At 43.1% G+C, this 18,484-nt stretch overlaps 1 protein-coding gene and 1 long non-coding RNA gene across 5 annotated transcripts in view; one reads left to right on the top strand and one right to left on the bottom strand.

Moving 5' to 3' along the window:
- SMAD1 (SMAD family member 1) overlaps positions 1–9,227 on the bottom strand; it is a 50,600-nt gene extending 41,373 nt beyond the window's left edge. Inside the window, exon 1 of one of the 4 annotated variants that reach the window (XM_069780223.1) lies at positions 9,210–9,227. The gene's annotated coding sequence lies outside the window, so the exon portion shown is untranslated. The other 3 variants (XM_069780196.1, XM_069780213.1, XM_069780186.1) reach the window with 3 other exon arrangements.
- Positions 9,228–9,264: 37 nt separating this feature from the next.
- LOC138684873 (uncharacterized) lies at positions 9,265–17,974 on the top strand. Its single transcript, XR_011324159.1, has 3 exons — positions 9,265–10,311; positions 13,986–14,234; positions 17,085–17,974. It is a non-coding gene; the product is annotated as an uncharacterized lncRNA (long non-coding RNA).
- The last annotated feature ends 510 nt before the right edge of the window (positions 17,975–18,484 follow it).

Raw genomic sequence — 18,484 nt, 5'->3', positions numbered from 1 at the left:
CTTTATCTATCCATCTCCTCAGTGATAAAAAGGCAGAAGTGTCTGATGACAAGAGGAAAGACCAAGAGACTGTATGAAGGGAGATGAAACTCTGGTCCTGCATGTTGGAGATTCACGGTGGGACCTCAGTAAAGCCACATGAGTTGAGCCCCTGTCTCCCTCATCTCCCTCTTTCCTCCCTGTGCAGGGAAGCACATACTTCAGATGTATTTGAGGTTCCTGAAAGACTACAGATTTGAAATTAAACCAGTGTAATCACATCATGCATTTAACAATCCCTGCAGCCATCACATACATGTTGTCACATCTATGGGAAGGTCTAGGTAAATTTCAAATCTACTTTCATCGCTGTTCTGACAAAACAGTAATGCTGTTGTCATAAAACTGGAAAAAAAGGAGCCATCTGGACATGGTCCTGGGCAACCTAGGTGACCCTGCTTGAGCAGGGGACTGGACCAGATGACCTCCAGAGTTCCCTTCCAATCTCAACCATCCTGTGATTCTGTGAAGTTCTCAAAACAACCACCTGCTAATCATTTGAAAACAAGAATTTGTTCCACATCAGAAAAACAATTGGTTCAGGAAAACTGGATAGAACTCCACATGCCTTGGCACAAATACAACATCACATTAAGTGCTACTAGATAAGAGGTAGGGACCGAGCTCTATTTGCTGTGCATAGGCAGAGTCACAAGAGAACTGCTTTTTAAAATAATACGGCATTTTCACCAGGAAGTCAAACTCAATGGATTCAGTGCTATTAAACAAAAATCATACATTTCAACAGAGGTTAGAAGATTTGTCCAGAATTCTACAAAGAATAGACTCTCATGAATTACTACGAAAGTCTCAATCAGGTCACTTGGTTTCCCTGATTTTGACCACTTCACCAAGTCCTATTTAAAATGGTCTGTGACCTTACTGTACTTCTTTTAAGAATTTCAAATACAAACCAGGCATCATGAGAAACAATCCCTCTCCAAATTTTACATAACTTTGAAAATATTTTCAAAGCATCCAGAAGTCTTGTGAGTTGCCTCATTCATCCTTCCTTCACTGCTTGTACCCTTGAAGTCTGGCTTCATGTGTAGCCCCATTCCATTAAAATGCAAGTCCTCATCACTGTCACCTTGCTTCACATGCAGCCCTGGTAAGAAGCCACTTTTCCACTTCTTTTTTCACTGCTTGTGAGCTACTGAAAGATTCTGATCTACAGAGGGTCCTGTACCATGCTCATCACTATAGCACCAGATACCTTAAGCAACCATGACTAACTCTTGTCACATTCACATACTCTTTTTCTCCCAGCCTATCTGCAAAGGCAAGATGGATTATTTTAATATACATGAAGTAAGGTCAACAGAAAAAAAAAAAAATCATCAGACAACTTGTAGTTGTACTAACCTGAAGAAAGTCCTCCCTAGGTTAAAATAAAAGCAAACCAAAATTGCCTTCCCAAAGTAGGTTTCAGTCATGAAACCACAACAGTGGTAAAAATATGTCAAATTTCACAACGGAGCATTTAGATATCAAGATAAAGACCCTTGATCAAACAGAACTGTGTTTCATTGATGAGCCAGTTTCAGTAACTTTCAGGACCTGTGAGCAGAAGTTACATTCCCAAGCAGGTGCTAGTGGCCTAACATGAAAGTAACTTTCTTGTTTCATACAACACAGCTCAGAAGCCCTTGAAAAAAAGACAACTGACCAACAGTGACCAAAGGTGTGCTGCCAACTTTTTTGTCCTAACAAAACACTAGCAGGGTTTCTTTTGCCACATCTTGGGAGGGCAAGAAAGAAAAGAAGGACAAAGAGTTAAAAACCAACAAACAACAAACAAAACCCAAGCTGTACACTTTTGCTATTCTTCAGCTTTATAATTCGCAGGGACACCACAGAGAATTAAACCGTCAAGTAAAACGGCAGGAGATGTCAGCTCCACACCACCTTCCACCCTCACTCTCATACACACACACTTCCAAATTTGTCTTGGAGGAAATTTTTTGAGAGCTCGCTCTCCACTGCCTCAGGAAATACAGCTAGTTACAAGCCACATATTTTGTCCCTCAACATGTCAGCTGAATTAAAGTCCTTACTAGCAAGATACATGTAAGACAGCAAGGACATTTGATCAATTCCTCCCACATCAATATTCAAATGAAACCTAACAGATACAAAGGTGAAATATATTGGTAGAATAAAGTCAAATAATGTAACTCATTAACACCATCTGACCAAACAGCAGATGTTTCCTCCTCCTATCGCCCTTAGTAACACATCTAAGTGGAAACCACAATTTGTTGCAACACGATTCTCCAGTTATTTACTTCATCTTTAACCAAAACTGATTTTATGCTTTTAAGCATTTAAGTGTTTATATATAAATAGTTGTTTCATACACCTTGATAAATTTACAGGCTTTTCTCAACTATATATAGTTTTAGTCTACCTTTAGCCGATCCAATTTAACTTTCAACAGCAGTGAATGTTATTTTAGGCATTCATATGTGCACACGCACATACAGCATATCTATCAAGTGTGAATAACCCTACATACATACCAGCATAAGAATAAGGTACCTTTAAGAGTCTCATGCCCTGGTTTCATCACACTATGCCAGACAGAATGCTGCTATTATTGTCAATGCCTCAAAATGCTTGAAATCAGAAGTCTGAAATTATTTATAAGAAAAATATCCTCAGTAAATCAGTCTTTCATGTAAACACAGAAGAATGAGAAACTAATTCCAATATTGAACAAAGTGAGGAAGAAAAGCAAGCAAAAGAATGATCAATTATGGTCACTGCATGCCCCAAGCAATCTGAACATAAAGGACTCTCTGAATTCATAGAAAACTTTTTGACCTGCTACATGTGTCAAGTGTTAGCTCCACGTGCACACATGCTTTTTTGCTTTCATCTACCTAGGCAAGTTTTTAAATACGTACATCAGTTTTGCAGCCTCTGTAGAAGCTGGAGGACAGACATAATTCTTACACCCATGCTGGGGACAGAGGCAAGGAGGCAGTGAAAACTCTCGCAATTCTGTCTATAATCACTCTAGCATTGTAAAAAATTTTTAATGGGTATCTTATTTCCAAGTTACCCAATATTGGACTGATAGTCCATAGATCACTTTGATGTGGAATGGCATTTTAATGATTTTAATGACAAAAACTTGCAAGTTAAATACTTCTGAATACCATGAAGTGTTATAATTCAGACTGTCTATACTGACTTATTCAGACAGTCTCATCTGCTGTCATGTTGGGAAGAGCGTTCCCTTTTATAAGCACAGAAATATGAAATAATGCTTCAGAAATCACTGGTGAACCACATTAATGATTTGCTTACATGCCAAGTCAACATAATAGTTGCCTTTGGATGATACTGCTTTAAACAGTGCCTAAATATAATGACTTATATAAAGGCATGTTAAAAATAATTTGTTTTCCTCCTTGTACTCTACACTTCGCCTGTGCATGCTAGGGAAAGGGTGGGGGAAGAACAAAATGAGAAAGACTGCTGACATCTGTTCTAATATCACTCTCCCAAGTGTATACCCCATATTGAAATAAAAGTGACATATAATCCAGAACAATTACAGAGCTACATTAGAATGACTGAATTGTACAAGTGTCCAGAATAGCTGTACTGGTCAGGGTCTCTCCATTGGCAAGCCTAGAGGGAAGAAAACCCTTCAACTCTTCATCTAAACTCAGCTTTTATGCAGTCTCCCAGGACACAGCACTCACAAGAAGAGTACAGCTGAGTAAAGGAATCCGCACTTGCAGAAAACCCTTCGAAATGTAAGGACAGCTCAACCCAACAGCTGTGTCACAGTACTGCTATCAGGGGCAGCACTGTGGCCACACAGCTGCGCAACACTTCCACCACAGCAATTCCAGTGCCACAGTACCTGATACACATCTGCCCTCCTTCCGCAAAATGAAAAAAAATTTAAAATGGACCCATCTACACAACTCGGCAGAGTTCAGCCTTATATCCACTGAATACTTGACCTCACACAGTCTAATAATTAGAAGTAGCGTGCTCCATCCTTTTTCCTATTCAACTATGAGGCACTTCCAAAGCCAACACATGCAGGCATAAAACTGAAGCAGGGAGAGGTCCTGTAGGATCTGGGTTCATTCTGGAAAACGCTTTACATTACCCGAAATTAGCCTGTTAATTTTACAACATGTTTGGCTTCTCTATCCTATTAAAAAACAAAGATGCCCCCCACTCAAATACACAGAAAACTGAAAAGCTTCTGTAATGCAAATTAACATTTGTCTGAAGAGGAGGATAGGGATCTTTGTGGCAGCCATTAGCAGCCAAGAGCTCCTTGTCCTCACCCCTGAATTCACCCTCTGCAAAGCCCTTCACAAAAGGCCCAATCGAACATTTTCTCTGGTTATTCTGAATCTTGAAGAATAGCAACATCCTAATGGTAATAGTTATACAACAGCCTGCAGGGATACAACTCTATCAATTAAAAAGTATCAATTTACAACAACTTCTTTCCCATCCCAAGTGAAAACCCCTGTTCTAACATAAAAATCCTCTATGCTGTTCTAAAGTTACACCATCATAGCTTGAGCAAGATGCCTAGAGAAGTGCAAGATGCCTGCATAGATGAGCCTTTAAGTCACCAGCATTTCAAGCCACACTTGCCAATTTGGCGTTTATGTTTTAAACCCGAATTTTCTGTTAGTAAACTTCAAAGGTAAATTTCTAGGAACTGCATACCATCTTTATTCAGACTTGTATGCATTCCTTCTTTTGAGACACTGCTATACAGAGAAGAAAGACCAGTGGAAGAACGCTAGTCTGCAGCTCCTAGAAGGAAACAAGTGAAGTTTTTATGGGCAGAACAGACCTTTCCCCACTCCAAAAGCACAACTGGGTGAGTTTGTCATCAAAACCTAAACCAGAAATTAAAAAAAGAAAGTTTAAAAAACCCCAAACAAACAAAAACCCAAACCCAAAAACGTTAGTAGATTCACTTCATTAACCATAAAGCAATTTGTGAAATTTGATTTTCATTTTCACAGATTTTACGGCGCTCTCCTCAGTAGGATAGTTTCATTTATTCATCTGCATTGACACAGCAGAAGAGGGCTCCATACCCACATTTTGTACGGCACTGCATCCAAAAGCGAGCTTTAGTTCTTTTATCTGCTGCTTAGAAAGCACCTTAGCTAAAGCACGTGCTGTTGAGATGCAACTGAGCCTGAAGACTAATGGATCTCTCACCACTAGTGACCATTTATTTTCTCTGCTTCTCTTGTATCCCTCAAAATTATTTTTTTAGTTATATTTGTGACTAAAAATAAGAGATGTTTCTTTCTTGGCTGGAAGAAGCTCAGGAGATGCAGTGCACAGTTCACACAAATTCAGGTATGAGGAGCTGGTTTAACCACCAAGACGTGCAACACACTCAGATCACCAAGCAGCAGGCTGACTAGTAGAAAGAAGGAGTTTTAGCAGGATTTTCCCAAAACACTTCATAGTGATTTTATGAGCAGGAACAGCAAGACCTAAGATGCTTAGTATATAATAAACGTTTTACTGTCTGTGGCATGCTACTTTCTAAGTTACTTAAAGCAAAAACATGAATGTGAAGCCATAGTTGCCTTCACTAAGAAAAGTAGAGTGACCTGTGCCAACCCATATTCAAAATTACAGTCTCTGTTCTAAAATAAGTTTGGTCATATAGTTCAAGATATGACTAAGATGCTCTGTCTTACACAAGAACTCAGATCTGCAGGAACATTTCAACAGGCAGTTAGAAACTTTGGTAGGATAAAAATACTAGGAAAAGAAAAAAAAGCCCAAACAAGCTTGTTTGCCTGTTTGTCTCTTTGATATCTGACAGCACAGTCTGCAGATAAAGTCTAGCTGATTTTGAGGCTTGAAAAAGGATATATAAAATTCAGAGATATTCACTCACAACCACTTCCCCCCACATACACCTCCACGCTGCACATGCCTTCATCTCTTTCAGTTGCTAATGCCTGCAAGAAAGAGGTTAAGAGTCAACCTAAATTGGTTCAGCATTTATTCTTCACAGGGCCACAAGCTTTAAATTCAACTACTCTTTGCATAACTTAAATAATAAACACTGTGATCTCTTTATTTGATTCTTAAACCACCCATATCTGAAGCACAATGGGACATGTCACAGACACTTGCTTCGCTGCCCTCATAATATGGTTTAATTATGATGACTGAACTAACGGGCTCACATCATAGACTTTTACAGGTTGACCCTGTGTCATCCTGATGTATCATTTTGCACCAGTTCAGTGCTGTAAATCAATTTAAGATCTCCAGCAGGTTGAAAAGGCTTGTAATGATGCTTTCTCTGCAGTCTCTGGGGACTCCACATTATACACAACTTACATTATTTATAAAGCTGAGATGATGCCTCCATTAGGCTTGTAAGACTACTCAAATGAGCTTTTATTTTACACACGCAGCTTGGGCTTCATAGAGCAGAACACTGACTATATGTAACATGCAGTGCATTCCTGCTTCAATTTAAAAAAAAAAAAAAAGTCACAACCCCTTCATTTTTAAATTTAAATCTTTGTACCAAGCCAAGAAGCTCATAATTTAATCTGAATAATTTCCCAGTATTCAGAAACACAAGTAGCACTTTTATTAACCTCTGTATTGCTTTTCCTTACATTCAACTCTGTGTTCGAACTACAGAGGAAAAGTAAACACTAAACTCAGCAGCTTTCAAACATTTGATTTGATAGTTAATATTTATACAGAAACAGAAAGATCTCCATCTGTTTATTCAGTCACTCTTCTCAAACGCATTGGATCATCACATCTTCAAGGGTACATAAAAAGGCAAGTTGAACAGGACAGAGTAGGAAAAAATGTATTTGATTACATACCCAGCAGTTGATGGGGTCAAAATTGAAGCAAGGACAAATCCCTACCCTTAGGGTAACCTGATCATGCCTTGAACTGATCCTCTCTGGTGGCTGTGAAAGGCTTCTGGATCATCCAAATCAAGGGAAATTTCTTTCAAGTGCCTACTTACAGTCTGAAGTAAATTGCAAGATTTCAACCCTAAGACCAGAGCAAGAACTTCAAAAAGGGCTAGAAATCTTCCATTATCATACTGATGCTCCTCAAGTCATAGTAAAGAAGTGAGCACTCAAAACTTGCACTAAAATCCAATAAGAACCTCTAAAAAGCTTCCTAGGGCTGCTCTCTGGTTCAATGGGAAAATAAAATGAGTATTAATCAGTTGCAACTAACAAACTCATCTCCCATAATTCAGCAGAGTAATTACTGACAAGTAAAAGAAAAAATTAAGTCAACGTTAACACCTCAGGTTCCCTCACAGGATTTGCTCCTATTGTTTGACAGGACAAGGTGCAGACAGTTAGCCACATGAAAACTAGCAGAATTAGACACATGCCTGCAAAGAAAAGTGGTCTCTGTGGGTTAGCTTCAGTTTTTAGTCTTATTCTCGAGTGCTGCTTAAAAACACACGCAACTACCGGGGAAAAAAAAAATTAAAAGTTTTCTCTTTTTGACTTCTCCTCTGTGTGCAAAAGAGATTTGAACTATGAGCTGTGACATGTTTGAAATACACTTTTTCCTAAGCATGTTAGTTTCAAGATGCCCTATCTTTAAAGACTGACATCCATTAAACACTGACAAGTTTCATGCAATCATCTTTTCCATTTGCTTGTATCTGAAATACACATCTACTTTTACTCCTCCCCACCTGGATCTAACAATACTTCTCCTTCCCCGAAGAAAACTGTTACCTTTTTTACATGCAGTGAGCATAATTCTTTTCCTAAAATACAGCAAAATAACAATGATCTTTTGGAATAAGCTCTAATTATTTGGATACCGTAAAAGCAAACTGTAAGGTCAGACCACATATCTTCTTCAGATTGATCTGCTAACAAAAGAGCAAGCACAGCAACCCTTCTTCAGTCAGAGCTCCCACTGACTTCAGTTTATAAAAAAAAAAAAATAAAATAAATCAGGATTTGGCTCAGATCCTTTCGAATGCATGACTGAATATTTCCACACCAGTAAATTTTAATAAGCTTTAAAGATCTATATTCAGGATAAGATTATTTGGCTGTAGAGCCCGAGTATATGAAGAAACTACATCGAAGAGGGGAAAATCTCATGCATCCAAACCTTCTAACAGGGAGAAGAGAGAAAAAAAAAATTAAGTGAACTTTCCTTGACCTCTAAGCACAGATTTGTCATTAAAGAAAAAAAAAAAAGAGGGGAAAGGGTCCGCGGAAAGAAAAAAAAAGGGAGGAAAAAAAAGGGGAACCCCCTCCCACCCCCCCAAAACACCACCACCAAACCAAACATTAACCGGATCGGCCGAGGTAGGAGGCGAAGGGCTTTTCCCCCGCAAAAACAAAGGCGGGCACTTGCCCCCTCCGGCCGGGGCTCCGCCGCGTCCCCCCGCGGGGCGCACAATGGGACGGGGCCGGGGAACGGGGCCGGGCGGCGGCTGCGTCTCAGGCTTCCCCGAGGAGGACGGCGGCTTCCCGGCGGGGAAGGGCTCTCCCTCCCGCCGGGCCCGACCGCGGCACCTACCCACAAACTTCGAGCCGGGAGCGGCCGGCGGGGAAGCGGCCCCGGGTCCCCCCCGGGCTGCCGGAGGGACGCCATCATGCCGGGGAGGAGAGCCGAGCCGCGCTCCCTTCGCGGCGCGGAGTCGCTTACACACCCCCCACCACCACCCCCCCCGCCCCCCCCACACACACCTCAGCCCTCCCCCGGCCCGGTCCGGCGCGGAGCCACCCGGGGGACCACCCGGGGGAGCGGGGCTGAGAGAGAAGGAGGTGGTGAGGAGGAGGAGGAGGGCGGCACGGGCAGCGGGGTAGAGGCGAGGGGACGCGAAGTTGTTACCGGCTGCCGGGCGGTGAGGGGAGGAGGAAGGGGGAGGGGGGGGTGGGCCGGGGCAGGCGGGGGCTCCGCGCCGCCGGCGGGCAGCCCGCGCTCGCGCTGCCTCCGCGCCTGGATTGATCTGGTCTGGCTGGCGTCAGGCAGTCGGAGCCGCCCAGCCGCCGCTCGCCCCGCTGCCAGCGCGCGGCTCACCGACACGCAGGCACGCGCGCCCCCCCCCCCCTCCGCGCGCGCGCACACACACAGACACACGCACGCGCCCCCCCCCCCGGCGCGCGCGCGCGCTCACGCACCGGCCCGGCAAGGGATCCTCTCCAAATTACCGCCCCCGCCGCGCGCCGCCGCCGGGTCTCCCGCTAGGAGCCCTGCGCCCCGACGCCCGGCAAAGCGGCCGTCCCCGGGAGGGGGAACGGGAACGGGAGGAGGGCGAGGCGAGGCGCTTGGGTGGCTTCATTCCCCCGTCCCGCTGTCTTAGCCCCAAGGGCCCTGCCTCGGCCGCCCTCGGGGCTTGGCGGAGGCTGAAAAGGCGCCGGTGTAGCCGCTGGAGCGCGGCTGAGGTGCTCCTGTGAGAAAAGCTCCGGCCAGCGTGAGACTCGCACTTAGAGTTAATCCCCGCAGCGCCCCGACGGAGCTGGAGTTCATCCTGCCTCCTGCTTACAGGTGATTCAGCCCCTCACTTTCCCTGTTCTTAATATTGGAGTAATTGCTTGTGATACCGCCCAGCGACAGACCGCTCTTCACCCCCAGGCGCCTTACGCGGGGACCTCGTCCTGGCCATAGGTGCTGTTGCAGTTGCTCCTAATGCATGCAGGTAAACCTGTGAAAGAGCACGAGGCTCCTCGCGCCATCAGATATATCGTGATGAAGTCTCGCCCCTGTGGCCCTGTGAAACGAACTCCCTTCGAGTCGGCGAGCGTCTGCTCAGCAGTGGACCTAGCTGGACGTTTGCAGCCCGCCTGAGGTACGGTAAGCCTCTCTTGCCTACTGCGTTTGCAGGAGCCTAAATTTACAGCACCCGGACGAGCGTTAGCGCAAGTAGGATTGAACTGAAACTGATGCTTTAAGAAATACTTTGGCTTTTACCCAGTCGTCGTTCCTGGAAGGAGATATGAAGTAACAAGTGCAAGATGTTTCTACATGGCAAAATATTTCAGTACACCTGCACTGGCATAATTACATCTCTGTATTTATGCCAGTAAGTTTTCACGTGTATATGAAGTTCGAGGTATGGTATTAATCTCATTTTAAAACCCAGCAGAACTGCGGCCCAGAGAAGTTACGGCCCTGAGAGTTTTACCAGATGAACAGTAGTCCTGGACTCACCCACCTGCCCACCCAGGTGCATTACAACTCTGAAGACACAGAACTGGAATGGCTTGCCCCAGGTCACAGAAGGTGCATGACTGCAGCAGTAAAAAATACCCAGTTTTATGGCTGTGAGGTTACCGGCACTTCTTTCTAACTTCGTAATCTAAAATCCATCCATTTCTTTTTCACGTAAATACTGTATAAATTGCAAACAGGTAAATTGTACCACACTGGTAGGTAGCATGCTACAACAGAAGCATAGTGGGGAACTCCTAATGCAGAATGATGCCATAACATTGATGGGGGAAGCCTGGAATAAAATTAATATTTTACCGCTTAAGTTTTGAACCTTGACTGATTCAAGATGAATAAACTTTGGTAATCAGCTTTAACTTGTATTCTGTGGTCGTACTGTACGCAATTACAGTTAGCAAGTAAACTTTTCTTCTTACATGCAATCACGCACAGATACAGTGCAGCACTGGGCTGCAGATAAACTGGTAAAGGTTTACCTCAAGACAAACTAAAATGTCTTTAAGTTTTGTCAATGTAATGAAGATATTTGCAAGCAAGGTACAGAAGAAACATGAGGCTGCTACTAGTTTTTGTAGTGCGGTAGTGCTTAAATCAGGGCCAAGTGTCTTGGGTCAAGAGTGGTGGATGCAGCAGTAGCATCTGCCCCAAGAGCCTGGCAGTCCGGTGATCCAGTCTCACACAGGGAAATACATGGAAAATGCCTTACATGTGCCCGAGGTCTGCTCTGCTCTGCTCTGCAGGCTGACTTGGCAGGACTGGGGTGGGCGGCAAGCTCCATCCACTGGATCCTCATTCCTCGAGTATCTATTCAGTGCATGATTCACACTAAACAGATATGACAAGAAGATAATTAGGGAAGCACTGCAGTTTGTCAGGTGTCTGGTTAGAACCACATTTTTACTGCTTTTGCTGTTGTTAGGGTTGACTGGTTGGTTCGCTTCAGCATGAGAGAATTAAATTATTTTCTACTTACATTGAGGCTTGGAGAGGATCACATTAATATGCTCCTTTACCTAAAAAGGGCTATAAAACAGCCTAGTATGGCCTTTTTCTGATGTTTAATAACCAGAATGGTTGTTCTGGTTAGAACTGGCTTCAGACAGATCAGTCGTGTGAGAAGACCAGAGGGCAAGCAGAAACAGTCATGGTCAAATCTGCCACAAGGCTTCCCTGGCTGGGGTGTTTTGGTACACACCCAAGTCAAAACTGCAAGTCTGCTGCCTACTCCAGGATGTTCAACTCATAGCTAACTGTCCAAACCCATTACTCCGTGTGTGAGTAGTATCAGCAGTGTCTTACTTGTAGATTCACCACTTCTGACTCCATCGGCGACTTTTAATATACCCTAATTAAACATCATTAGCATCTGCCTGGCTTTTCTGAATAACATGAGGAAACTGAAAAAAGGAGAGCAGAGGGGCACATAGCCCTGGGTATCTAGCTTGATGCTACTCCTACAACAGTGTTCCTCCTCTGTATTGGGCTAAAGTAACTGTGCTCTCTCAAGAAGCAACAGAATTTTTTTTCTCTCTTTTTACTCTGCAACTACATGATCATTCAGACTGATGCAAGGAAAACAGGCTGTGAGGCTGGGGCAATGAAGAAAGAGAAGAACCATCCCTTCTGTAAACAGCCTGACTTTTCATCAGATTAGGTGTACAATCCAATGACACCATCAGTCATAAGGCCTGTGAACCTGAATTTTAATGGAGTTGGGGCACTTAGGCAGATAAACTTCTAATAAGATTCTCAAAGGAAACTTTAATCTGATAGACACATCTTAACATCTCACTAAGCACCTGCCTAGTCACCTTTAAAATCTGTGTCTCAGAAACAGCTTATCAGAAGGCAGAGTGCTAAAACATATTCATTAAGCTGCATATTTTATACCATCATGTTATGTAAGAAATATTTAAGAAATACTACTACTGATACTGCTGCTACTACTATTAGCTTTCAATCTTCCTCTGAAATCAGAGTTTATATGCAGATTATGATTTAGTATTTCCTGTTAACCTCAGCCAGGCTTCATCTGGTTTATTCAAGAGATTCCAGGGGTAGAGAGGGCCTTCTGGAGACAGTTTAGCTCCAAACTCAGTAACTTTGCTTCACCTTTATGTACACCAGGTTTCTGCCAGAAAGTAAAGTTTCACGGATAATTAAATTGTATCAAATGCATAACTTATTATTTACACTAAAATCACTGGATTCATTTTCTTTTTAGCCATTACAGTGTTGCCCTAGTGGGGGAAAATACCAACAGTATTTTCAGAGAGAAGAGGCATTTCTGTCAAGAAGAATTACAGCTTTCTAAGGATACTTGATTTCATTATTTCCTTCTTTCCTGGGCTGGCTGGTAAATTTATCAACCCCTGTCCTTCACGGCTTGTCTGCTTCTTCTTTGAATAGGTGAGGTACTAAACAAGCCTCCCACCTCAGTATTATTAAAATAGGATACGCAGACTGTTTAGCAACTACACAAATCTGTTTGGGAAAGATGCCTCAGGCAGAAGACAGCATGTGGGAGAAGGTAAGGAGTATTTTTAGGAGGTCATCATAACTGTGCCCAGCTGCGTGTGGGTTTCCAAACCCATCTAGGCGCAAGGACCTGTCTAGCCACAGTAGCACTGAGTTCATAGCTGATTTCCACTGTCGAGAAGGGCACTTGGGTTTGAGCTAGTTTGAATACTTCAGTCCTGCACCACAGCAGAAGTGGTACAGTGGCATGGGGTGGCTGAACTGTGACCTCCAGAGGCAGACGGAACGGGGCAGCAAAATGATAGCAGCAGCAGAGCTGCTCAGCTGACACCCTGTCTCCATTAAAGAGGGCCCAGCAGCAGAAGCGGAGCAGCCTCAGCAGCCCCAAGCACATGCCCAAGGCTGACCGAGTGGGGCTGAGCACAGAGGCCCATCACCAGCCCTTCAGCAGGGATGCAGAATTATCGGAGTGGTGGTACCTCGAGCTGTTTAAGGAGGCTGGTGCTTGGGGGAACTGTTCTGGTGCCATCCTCGCAAAAGTGATTTCTGCGCCGCCCGCTGCAAGCCAAAGTAAGCTGTTTTGTGCCAGAAGTGGATCTGTCCTCATCCTTGAGTGCCAAGATTCAATTTTCCCTCACTGAAGAGAAGCTTTGAGCTGGCGCTGTGTAGGTTGCACACAAACAAAGAGGAACTAAGTTGTGAAAGGCCTTGAAGACAGAAGTTGTGACATGAGGGCTCTCTATACTCCTGCTTTGGTGTGCCTTGCCATTTTCTAGAATGAACCCTTCGTGAGTTTGTCTCTGTAAAGTCAAATGTCTGCTTGGGACCTGCCTTAGTTTCCTGACTCACTCTCACATGCAAAAGAACAAAAGAACCCATTTCACTCTTAGAAGTTCTTCCTAAACTGGCCCACCATGATGAAGTGGGATTTATACAGAATAAATATGGAACTGATAATTTTACAAGGTTATTACATGTATTTCCCTCTGGGACATTAAATAAGGCTTCTGCTGTAAATCTATCTGCAGGTACCAGAAAGGTCTTTGATCAGATTGAGTAGTCGTTGATCTTTCCCACCCCAGAGATGATGGGATTCAGACCAAAGTTCATTACTTTCCTAAGGTTAACGTACCCAGCTAAAGCTGCCAAGATCCTTTTTAAAAGTTACGAATCCAAAAGGTTTGGGCTGAAACAAAGTACTAAGCAGGGCACTTCCTTATCTCCTTTATTGGTTGTTTTCTCTTTAGATGCTGACATAAGGACTTTGCTCCAGGAATATTACATTTCTGGTAAAGAAGGGAGGTTGCGCTGTGTTCTGATGGCTAATCGCATGCTGCCACGAAGCACAGTATTGCTGCCCACTGTACTGCACCAGTACTGTACTTTCTAGAGAATGAAATTCTCCCTTTGGATCTTGCCTGCATCCATGTAGAAGCTTTTGAAGGTACTTTCACTTTCTCCTGGCTATCACCTCAGCAAGAGATAAGGGACTCCAGGTAACCAAACATTATTGGTTCTTTGAAAATTAAATTTCTCTTCAGTCACTCAGCTTAAAAAGATTTACATAACTGGAATAACCTAGCTCTACTACTGGTTTCTTGGAAGACACCACTAAGATTAATCTTATCTCCCATTTTAATTACTGTTTTCAAGTTCTTACAGTCCTTGTCCCAGTTACATCTTGTTGCAAAAACCACCAGCAAATGATATATTAAAATTTATTCAGGCAGGTGGCAAATACAAAATTAAAGCTAATAACTCTGTGAGAAAAGAAATCAAAGGTGGTTTGGCAATCCTGAGCTCTTACTACTTGGTCACTGGGTTGCACTGGCTGTACAACCAGTGCACTAATGACTGGTGCCGTGCAAGTGCCTGTGTGTCACAGCTTGCTACGCAGGGCTAGGCAGTGCCACGGTCGGGCAGTTGCACTAGCATCCACGAGCTAAAGAGGCCTTGGGGTAGGACTGGATTGCAGCGATGGATGAAGGCTGGGCAAACCATGGTAGTTGTCTGGATACAGAGCTTTATCTCCTTCTTTATACCCGAAGAGGAGACAACTATATTACACCATTGGAAGACTAACAAAATCACACATATTGCATCTAAATGCGTCCCTTTACTTCCACGTTTTGTTGATATTTTGTGATAAAACACTCAGCCCATTTATGTAATGATAGAAGAAAAAGGTACCATGTCTTATTTTTATTCCCCACATAAACAGTACTTATCTTGAGTAATTTAGAAACCTCTTTTCAATTTTTCTAAGCTGGTGCAAGTCTAAGTCACGTTGCCCAAGTTCAGTGTCACTCTTGGCTGCATAAGTCAGTAGTAAAACAGTCCCACCCTTCCTCCTCCACATCAGCTGCTCATCCCTAACCCCATGTCACGCACCCCCTTTGTGCTGGCACAGTTGTTGGTGCAGCTGCGAACTGAACAGGCCTAGGGAACTGATCTGGCTGGGGAAAACAAATGGTTCAGGGGCCAAACTCATTTTTAATTTGGATCAGTTTCCTGATCTGGTTCATTGTGTGGTTGTCCAAATCCTTGTGCTGATCTTGTGCAGGGGCAGGACTGAGGTGGGAGAAAGGGCAACACTTATCTTTTTGATAGCGTTGTTGGCTTCAGCCAGTTTAAAGTGGTTATGACACTGTGGTAGACTTAGAGAGCTTTTTTTTTTTAACCAAGGAAAAATACTTTCATTTTGAGCACAACTGCAAACCTGGTTTTAGAAGAACTGCACTAAGCATAGGAGCAGGGCTCACTGGTGAATAACAGAAGACTAGGAGAAAGCGTGATAGGACTGAGGAATTCAGTGAGCTGGTGTGATCGCTGCCTAATTATTAGAAAAGGCAGCTGTTGGACACTGCATTATATGGTAAAAAGCAAAAAAACGGTTGCCCTTCTGCTGTTCATGAACCAACAGAGGCCAAAGAATCACAAGGATCCCACCAAAAATTAGTAATTGACTCTTCAAAAGGCAGAATTGTGCTCAGCTGGCTTAAAGAAGCCGATACCTGGGTGCCGGGTATGCCTGCATTCCCAAGTTTTTTTCTTTCCTGTATTCTCCAATTCCAGAGTTTTCCTTTGCTCTTTGCTTAAGATGTGGAAGAAACTGAAGTCTGGAGAGTAAGTAAATCAGTATTTAATTAGTCATCCCAAGGCAATGGGTTCTTAGTGAGTTCTCAATAACAGACAGCCCTGACAACAAATATGCATGTATTGTATTAGTTTCCATTTGCACTTCCAGGAGGATATTACCTTACGGGTTTCAAACATCCTGGCAGTCACACACAGTGTTGAAAAAGGTTGCCCACATGACAAGAGCATTTAGACCAATTTTAAACTCCACTATTTTCTTGCTTGACCCAAAATAGCCAAATTTTTGACAAACAAGTTTGATCAGCTTTAAAAGCACCCCCCTCTACACTTCATACGCTATTGCAGAAATCACATCTGTAAATCCTCACTATAAGTAAAAATTGGGAAAAAAATTTAACTTAAGCACTTAAAAGCTGCAACCGATCAAAATTAGTGTTGCTGGTATAATCTCAGTTAAGTATTTGGTTTGGTTGCATCCTGGTACCTGTCTTTAATTGCATGCTCCTTTATGTTCCTTCCTAAAGACCCCTGTCTCATTCAGTGAACAGAACAAATAGGGGTCAAATAATGGAGAGTGATTTTGTTTTCTCTCCAGGTTCATGCTGCAGCTAGCCGGTATGAAAACTGTTTTTGCAATATTTAGTCGCAAAACTGAGACTGGCTTACAGCTCGTAGCTCATCTCTTGACACAAAATTCATCCCTTTCCCTGCCAAGTTTCATCTCTCTTCCTGAGTGGACAGGAGCACTAGAGCCTCTCAAAAAAAAGTTCTCTAATATTTTCAGCCCTCAATTTGTTATTCTTTATCCTGTTTGCAGAAATACTTGAACTGTTTCGCTGACATTTTCTACACATATTCTGTCTGAAGCACACACTGAGGACAATTAATGTTTGATGAAGTTCTAAACACATAAAATCAATACAGTCTCAATGTAGGAAGTACTGGGCAACCTGAATTAGAAGTGATGACCTCAGTCCACTAATAATATAGTTTAAAGGACCAAAGCAGGCTATGCATATCCAGAGATTCTGCTGCTGTTGGAGGTGTCAGAGAGAAGGGAAAGGACTACATGGCTTACCAACACTTAGGAAAACAGTTTTCTAAGTACCACAGTCAGTGGCTCTTTAAAATGGGGGAGGAAAAAAAAAAAGCAAAATTAAGGCACCCATTTGCCTTTTCAAGTAGGTATAAAGTCATTTTCAGTGTAAAGCATTTTGTCTGCATATCTAAAAGTGTCATCTTTACAGACAAGGATCAAACGTTCAGTATGGACATCACCACAGAAGGCCCCCAGAAAACTGCAAACAGCAAGAAGTAGCAATGCTGCCTTACTCCAGCTGAAAACCTGCAATCTGAAAGTGGCCTTACAGTCAATGCACAGTTGGTCCAGCTTCTGCAAGGTCCAGTCACCCAGTATGTGAATGCTACAGCTTGGGGAACCCTACAGCTCCCCCACCCTGCTCATGTGCCTAAGGACTTCAGCACCTAGAAGACAGCACTGCTAGACTACATCGCCCTGGTTAAGCAAAGCATACGCTTGTCAGAGAGCGACCAGATGGAGGATTACAACAATTTATGGCCTGCAGTTAGACAAGCTTGCACTGTGATCTCATCAAATCTTGAACAAAATAGGTCAAGCTTGGTCACTGTTCAGATGAGATACACGCTAGGGAAAACACAGACACTGTAAGAAACAGTTTAGGATTTGGATTTAGGATTCGGCTGACAAAACTGCTACGGCACTGTCCCAATTTTAGGCTCGATTCCTAGATGTCTGAGGTACCCAAAACAGGTCCCTGGTCTGTCATGTAGAAGGGGCACTGTACTGCTGGAAGCATATTTCTCATTTTTCAGATGAGAAATAAAATTATAGTCATGCCTTGTGATTAATTAAATAAATCATTCTTGTCTTTGCTTGTGGACATGGTGTTTCCAGAGGCAACATAAATGGAGAAAGGGAGCTTGTTTGGTTTCTATGATCCTGGTACAACCTGCTGGCCCTCTCTCTGCAAAATCCCATTTTAAAGCTTTTCAATACCAGGGCACCAAAAGCAAGAAATGTAAATTCCTTTAAGACTGCAAACATCATGAGAACTTTCTAGCAAGACATATAGAAAATAAAGCAAATTATATAATCTATCACTTTACAGATACATTCCTTTTCCTTTACATTCACATTTCCCTTCCATTCACACTCCCACGTACCAACCTTTACCTCAACTCATTTCCCCAGATGCTGTTCATTCATATGTTCATTTTAAGCTCCTTGGTTCAAATCCTGTGTCTTTTTCTTTGCCTGCAAAACACAATATGCATGTAGAATTTTATGTGTAACTATCATGCTCAAAAACCCCATGCAGATTCGATCTCCAAATAATTAAAGACAATGACAACTATGCTTCTTGGGAAATTAAATAGTCAGAATGTAATTAATCAAACTGAAATTTAGCCAGGACACCGAAATGACACCACTGGCTCAAGAGGAACGTGCTCTTGAGGATTCTGGTAATTGCAAGTGGTGAGGACTCTGCTCTCCTATCTCCCTCACAGTTTAACACCTCCTGCGTACTGTGTGGTGCAGGATGCTGCAGAGTGAACACTAAGGCCAAAATGAATTTATAAACCTCGCATTCTCTCTGCGATTGTA

The sequence above is a fragment of the Haliaeetus albicilla genome, chromosome 1, assembly GCF_947461875.1.
Source record: "Haliaeetus albicilla chromosome 1, bHalAlb1.1, whole genome shotgun sequence".
Lineage (NCBI taxonomy): Eukaryota > Metazoa > Chordata > Aves > Accipitriformes > Accipitridae > Haliaeetus > Haliaeetus albicilla.
Note: the sequence above shows the minus strand (reverse complement) of the source record. Positions and strands in the feature narration are given on the sequence as shown.